The sequence below is a fragment of the Eurosta solidaginis genome, chromosome 5 (genome assembly GCF_040869045.1).
Source record: "Eurosta solidaginis isolate ZX-2024a chromosome 5, ASM4086904v1, whole genome shotgun sequence".
Taxonomy (NCBI): domain Eukaryota; kingdom Metazoa; phylum Arthropoda; class Insecta; order Diptera; family Tephritidae; genus Eurosta; species Eurosta solidaginis.
Genome location: NC_090323.1, coordinates 190,444,900 through 190,452,693, shown reverse-complemented (window position 1 = coordinate 190,452,693; position 7,794 = coordinate 190,444,900). Strand labels below are relative to the sequence as shown.

Below are 7,794 nucleotides of genomic sequence, written 5' to 3'. Positions count from 1 at the left end.
CTTGTATGAGTTTTGGTTAATTTTGGAAAACTCGTTTGGTCCATAGCGAGTTTTTGCAGGGTTTGTTCAGACTGTCGAAATATGCGTGTTGGAATTAGGCGAATAAAATGGAATGAAAACATAAAACTTTGAAATTTTTTGTTGTAAGAAAATGTGTTCAATGTTTTAGTTTCATTTTGAGTTTGCCATCTTCTTTTGACAATCCCTACTCCAGTGAAATGAAAAAAATAAAATCAGCTGATGAGATGAGCCAACCATATAGTTGAGCCATGCGTAACTGACGTTTAAATCTACTCAATAAACACACTTTACAAGGTTGCACTTGCAGTTTGAATCAATTTATTACACAATTTTTTTTGAATTGACAATTTATTATTACAATTTATTATATGATAAATTGCGAAATAAACTGCCCAAAAGGTATAAATTGCCAATTTGGTGTGTGTTTGTACAAAGTATAAAACTCACTGTTCTCAATTATTTTGTCTTATAAAAAAAATATTAACAAAATTTGTATTTCTTCAATTTTATTACATAAAATGATCTCACGACATTTTCGCTTTCTTGTGCAAATATTGTAGTTGGAAAAGCCAACAACAAAGCCCTGCTTTGTGAGAAATATAAGCAACGCTGTGTAAGAGCAGCAAGAGAGCGAGCGCCGATTCACCAATACGAGGCACCCGATCTACAAAAACTCATTGGACGAAGTTGCAAAGATGACACCCCGCTACATATTATGTACAAAACTGTTAAATAACCCAAATGAGCTGGCTCGACAATGGATGTACAGAAAGTCGTGGGCTTCCTTCAAATAGGCACACTTAATGAATCCCGTCATTAAAACAGTATTTCCAGGTATCGTAGAGGAAGAACGGACATTTCTCAGAGAGACGCACGTCACCCTGCCTCAACTCGAACTGGATGTACACAGGTTTACTGTGCTGATTATGCTCGCATGAAACATAGGATCTATTCAACTGTGAGGTAAAAGCAACACTTAAGAAAGAAACTTAATTATCCTCCATCCTAGTTGTAACTGCTGGCTTCCTTGAACTTTCATTAGAAAACTTGTTGTTGGGGGAGTGTTGCGGATATTATCAGATCTTTACTCGGTGCGCTCCGGTACTAGCACCTTCTGTTACTAGCCCGACTGCCTCGGGAAACATTTTTCCGGGCCCCTTAAACCCAAGCGGTTTTCTTTTTCTTCTAACAATGCTTCGGCCCATCCAATAGGTGCGATCACTTACAAATTGTCATTGCTATCCTCTAACGGGAGTCCTAGCAAACTTGCAGTTCAAATAGGGTTGGACCAGTGAGGCATGAGTGTTAGAGGTGGTGCTTCCACATTGTGATTAAGAGGATGCTTGGTGCCACGTGGGCCACATTGTATGCAGGACATACATTGCGTGTATCGGAGTTAATTCTGGATAATTACCGAAGTTATTCCAGAGTGCCGCGCGTCTCCTTGAGAAGTCTTCTTTTCTCTATTGCGAGTTTTGAACATTTACACTGAGAACGGACATTTATCGCCATAAAACTGCCAACCATGGTAGTTTGAGTGTGGTGTTTTGAAAGGCCTGTAAGCAAAGAAAAGATACGTATAAAATAATTAAGGTCAAATAAAACAAAATTAAATACAATTAAATAATAAATAGAGTAACAAAATAAAATAAAGCTAAATTAAAAAATTGTATGAAATAAAGCTGATTTTATATCGACGAGCTATTGGTTTGTTATTGAAAAGTTATCGATTTATTATCGAAAAGTTATAGATATGTAAAGAATATCAACTTATCTTCGAAAACTTAGGCCCAGAGTTAGTTTAAAAGATTTTAAAAAATGTATGAGTTTGACCCCCTCTTGTAAGGTTAAATTTGAGTTAAAAAGTTCCCTTACCGTTCTGCAAGTAGGTCTTATTGTTCTGTTATTGGAGTATTCCCAATTTGTTATCGACTAGTTATCGATTTTGTTATCAATAGTGTATCGTTTTCTTATCACAGTTTTACGAATTTTGTATCATAATGTTATTGATTCGTCAACGACGTCACCGACAGACACCGCAAAATACTCGATATGAGTTATATGACTTATGCGTAAAACTTCGATAACAAGTCGATAAGAAACCAATGAAGACGATCACAAGCTAATAACAAATCGATATAAAGCTTGTAACAAATCGAAAGCTCTATGATAAGAATTCGCTATCAATAATAAACCGATAATAAAACAATAACTCGTCGGTATCGGTTGTTACCGTTAACAAGCCAACGAAGTTCTTATCCAAAAGCCCGAAAATATTTGTGTCTGGTAAAGTTTCCTCTTTTGTGCGTTTACTCAACCCCTGGTTTAGCTAAAAACATTATTTTCCTAGATGTACACCTGTATGTTTACACATCGAAATTCACGAGTACTTGGTACTTACGCCCTTTTTTAAACGGTTTTATTTAGCTTGACTCTGTGTAGCGGCCGGCCGTTGCTTACGAATTTTGTAATTAAAATTTAAGTAACTTACCGATACGATACAAGCTTGAAACTTGGAATATAGTCAGAACCCGATGACAATGCAATAATAAGACTATAAATCGCCGTCAGGTGGCGTAAGGATTGAAATGTTTCAAAAAATCGTATTTGTCCGATTTGGCTCATATTTCTATTGATAGTCATAAGTAAGACCAACTGAACCTTAATCAGGTTATGCTACGCCTCATATTTTTAGAAATTTCACACGCCTAACGCTTTTATTTAATTGTCTGATCAACGCCCTAGATTGATGAGGAGTGTGATGACTAGTTTTATATTATAACTTTATTATTATTATTTTATAACTTTTAGTAATATTATTGGTTAATGTAAGTATTGCTTTCAATACAACCGTTCAATTTAAGATTTTTTGTTAATGATTTCATTTCAAACAAATTTGTTTCAATATCTCAAATCTAGAGGAAGAAGTTGATGCTTATTTATTTTTCACACGACCCAATGGAACAGTTCCTCAAGTCGGTTCAAGAGAGAGTTTTCCAGTTCAATTATTTAATTAATTAAGACTTATTTAAACCAGTTATTGATTAAGATTTGTACAAACTATAGCATTTTCTCGAAAACTGCTTTGCAAATTTCTAACAGATTGTAACTGATTGTATAAAAATTTTCAAATGCAAAAAGATGTTTGGCAGAAAAAAGTACCAATTTGGTTAACAGAATTCATAACGGCAACACTGAGTATGACTGCTGAGAATTCGCCTGCTATATTTTGAGCTAAACTTTGCTCACATATTTGCCATAGAATTGCTTACAGTAGTGGCTATTTTTATAAAGTACTAGCAGACCAGGTAGACGTTGTTCTGCCCTAAATTTGGTCTATCTGCATACATCTTAATAAGCTCTTTCCGTCTAACTCTGCCTCCCCCCTCTTATATTTTTCTTAATCTTTTATTCACTCCTCCCTCCGTCTTTTTCGTTTCATCTATTTCGTCTCACTCTATCTCTTTCTCAGTCTCCTTCTCCTACCCTCTTTTCTCTTCTCTCAAGTTCTTCTCATTCTCCTTCATCTCTTATTGCCAGTCCCAGAGGGTGGTCCTAATCCCAGTCCCAGTCCGTCTATGGTCTAGTTCCCGGAAAAAAGGATCGTAAATACTAATACAGGCAAATTAATACACCAAATTTCAGGCAAATCGCATAGGACTTACATAGGTACATCTATAGGTATGTGGGTATTATTAATTCATGTCTTTATTTCGGCTTCGCATGCTTATTTATCAGTTTTGCCAGGTTGATGATACTAAATCGAATATTACAATAGAAATTACTTTAAAGCTCACAGCAATAGCTTTCATTTGATATCCATAATACACACACATTGTACAGGTATCCGGGTCGACGTTTTGGCCTATATCTCAAAACCCTTGTCACTCAGCGATATAAAAATTACTCTGCACTAAAGCATACATCAACAGCTTCAATTTGATACCCATAATGTAAAAGCACATCCTAGTATTACCCTGATCCACATTTTGGCCTTTATCTCGAGACCCTAGTCGCCCAGGGATATGAAAATTACCCTGTACTAAAACACTCATCAACAGCTTTCATTTGATATCCATTTTGTATAAAAACATTTTAGGTGCCCGGGTCCACGTTTTGGCCTATATTTCAAGACCCTAGTCACCAATAGGTATGAAAACTACCCAGTACTAAAGCACTCATCAACAGCTTTCATTTGATATCCAATTGTATAAAAATATTATAGGGGTGCCCTGGTCCACGTTTTGGCCTATATCTCGAGACCCTAGTCACCAATAGGTATGAAAACTACCCTGTAGTAAAGCACTCAGCAACTGCTTTCATTTGATATCCATATTGTATAAACACATTCTAGGGGTGCCCGGGTCCACGTTTTGGCCTATATCTCGAGGCCCGAGTCACCCAGGGGTACGAAAAATACTCAGTATCAAAGTACTCATAAACAGATTCCATTTGATACCCATATTGTACAAACACATCCCAGGATTACCCAGGTCCACGTTTTGATCTGAAGACCCTAGCCAGAACGGGATAAAAAGTATCGTATGTCCGTTCCCTGGTTATAAGCTACCTCTCCATCAATTTTCAGTCAAATTGGTTCATCCGTTCTTGAGTTATGCGTAGTGTAACTAACACGACTTTCTTTTATATAGTATTTTACTAAAAAAAATCATAGCTCAAGAATGGCTAAACCGATTTGGGATTTCAAAATCAACTAACCATCATCTCTCCTTCCTGTATCTTTCCTAAAAATTTCATGTCAATCTTTCTATCCGTTCTCGAGTTATGGAGTGACAATCAAAATGTACACTTCTTTTTATATATATAGATATTGTTCTTGGTCCCGCCTTTCGCCACCTCAAAGGGCCATTTACTCATATTTAGCATAGACCTGTCTCTTGACTTGAGAAGAGTCACTTCAGTGCTGTTTAATCAGGGTAGCTCAACCCCTATGTACTTATAGCACTTTTGTTTTTGTTTTGCCCTGAATCATAGGCACAGATAGAAATTTACACTTCAATTACAAAAAAAAAATTTCATAGCACTCCCATATGCCCTTACATAGTATAATTTCGAATCATATGAAAATGCTCGAATTTCTTACGAAAGTGCCAAGAAAAAGCACTCCCGTGTGAAGGTCAGACCATGATTCAATCACAAGAGGTTTGCTCGACAGGCAAATTTTTTGACAATTGCGGCCATTTTGCTCCCAAATCGAACTGACATCCGTTAACTGTGTTGTTTCTTTGCGAGTTTTCGAAAAATATTAGTAGTAGAAATAGGAAGCAATCAGTTTACAAATACGCGATAAGTACTGAACTGCATAACTCCTTAGAACATTTTTTTTTAATTTTATAGTGAATTTATTAACTATGCCTCGATCCATTAGTATGGCTGAACATTGAACATAGGTAATTTTATGAAAAGTGAGGACACCAAGAAATCGTGCACTTTCGTAAACCTATGAATATACGAAACATAAACCAATTAAAAATTCATCGTTCAACGTCAAAACCTCGACTATTAAATCGATTCAGGTAAAAATGTCATTAGTAAATTATGGAGATGCCATAACGAAATGTACTCATTGGGCATGTTAACTTATTCCGGTAAAAGTCTAGAACAGGAGTATACTACTAATACGCGTCCAAAAATATCGAGAGAGGTGACCTCGACAACAATAATCCGAAGGCGGAAAAGAAAAATTGTATCTCTGTCCGGAGATATTTGCAGTTGGCAATTTTCATGTGATTGTTTTTGTACACTGAAAAAGATTTTGTGTACAAAGGGATTTACACGCATTTAATTTTGATCCCACCTCATTGGTGGACCGGCCAGGGCAATTTTTTATAAGCTCGGCCGAAGGCCGCCAACGCAACCCGGGGTCATTTTTCGGTATTCGTCAATATTATTATTATTATTATTATTATTATTATTATTATTATTATTAAGACACAAGTAAGACAGAGTCTTTTAACGTGCCACATTTCATTTGATACAATACTTTCTTAAAATTAAGGATTAGGGATAAATGACTTAAATATACAAGTTATTTGAACTTTACAATAAATTTCAAGATACATAGATCAATAGGCAAATAAACATAAAAGGAATAAAGGAGAACATAGAGAAATAAGGAAAGAAAGAAAGAAAGGGTGTATTCAATATTTTTTGAACGAGCTAAAATTTTTATTTCCGCCTTCGAATTAGAGTTATAGCGGTCAATACGCGTCTTTTGACACTTCGCTCGATATTTTTGGGCGCGTATTAAGAGTCGAACTTCTGTTCTATTAATTCCATATGTTCGGAATATTCGTCTCCATTTAAGAATTTGGGGAAACGGTTTATATTTAGAATAGTTTGTATATACTTATTTGAGGTAGTATCAAATGAACGTATTTCGAATATTCTAAACTAACGGTTTATCCGGAACGCTTCCATGAATACTTAACGGAAAAGAGCTTTCCGAAATTTCAAAATAAAAAGGTGAAAACTTCCTGCGTAGCAGGACCGCACAAAAGCTTAACTCTTCTGTCAAAGTCAAGGTAGGAATATAAAGTTCTAAGACAATAAGTCATTTTCTTTTATTTTTGTTCGTTCATTGCGGCTGCCTGTTCAAAATCGTTCTATCTCAAAATATTTTTCAAAAATTTCCCAATCAGGATTTGCCACAAAACCGCCCAATATTAGAGTTATATTGAAGAACGCTTTATCTCAGAATGCTTTTCATTAACTCCCTCTTATGATAAAATGCATTGAACTTATGCTCATGTAGGGAGTTTTTGAAACAAATTTTGAGATAGTGCATTTTTGAATAAAATTCTAACGTACGGCATTCTTCAAACAATTTTTGAAAGAATGACCAAACCAACATAACTTTATCAATTCACGAAATAATTAGTAGAAAATGAATTATTTCCCCAAAAAATTTTGGCATTTACAAATTTATTATCACTACTAATATAGTACCAAAGATACTTTTCTACTACAATTTTCACTGAAGGGGATTGAATTGTTCCCCGTTTTCCTTACTTCGTAAAAGCAACCCCTCCAGATTTTTCAATTTGGGAGTGTCAAAGATCTGTCATCATTGGAGAACAAACCTCTAGTAATTGAATCATGACTCAGACACTTGTGTATGATGAAAAAAATTTACACTAACAATTGAACAACTAAAAATTATTCAAAAATATGATAGCACTGAAAAAAATTTGTAATCAAAATTGATTTATAAATAAAATTAAAATAGACAACTGACCGCAGAATTGAAATATATGGGGCATATGAACAATGAATATAAGCAAAACTGTACCAAAAGAAGAGGAGCCTCTTCTAAGTTCATATGATAATAGTTAATTATCCTCAAGGGAGGTCAGTAACTAGTGATAAAAATTTCTGGTTCGGAACTAGACTTAGAGTGCCAAATAAGTACTATTTTGTTAGTAGCTATATTTAAATAAAAAAAAAAGTAGCTATATTTGCAATTATAAAATCGACAGTTTGGATTTTTATATTTCATGTTTAACATATATGTATTTAAAAATAGGCCACCAACAAAAGTACTGCTACCAGCTTTAACAAGCTACGACTACATATGAGTATGCCTTTTTTTCAACACTATTCCACAAGTCCGGAACTATGGAAAAATGCGATAACATCATATTAGAAGCAAATTGTTGCACTTCGCTCCGATTCGGGGCCAACGAAATTTTACCAAGAAAGAACTAGATATCAGCTGTAAAATTTTAGTTCGTAGCTATGCTAAAAGTGCCA

At 35.0% G+C, this 7,794-nt stretch overlaps 1 protein-coding gene across 1 annotated transcript in view; it reads right to left on the bottom strand.

Annotated features, from left to right (window-relative positions):
* Positions 1-450: 450 nt before the first annotated feature.
* Positions 451-7,794, bottom strand: part of Trmt112 (tRNA methyltransferase subunit 11-2) — a 123,450-nt gene continuing 116,106 nt past the window's right edge. The window contains exon 4 of the mRNA XM_067786979.1: positions 451-1,577. The gene's annotated coding sequence lies outside the window, so the exon portion shown is untranslated. The remainder of the gene's footprint in view (positions 1,578-7,794) is intronic.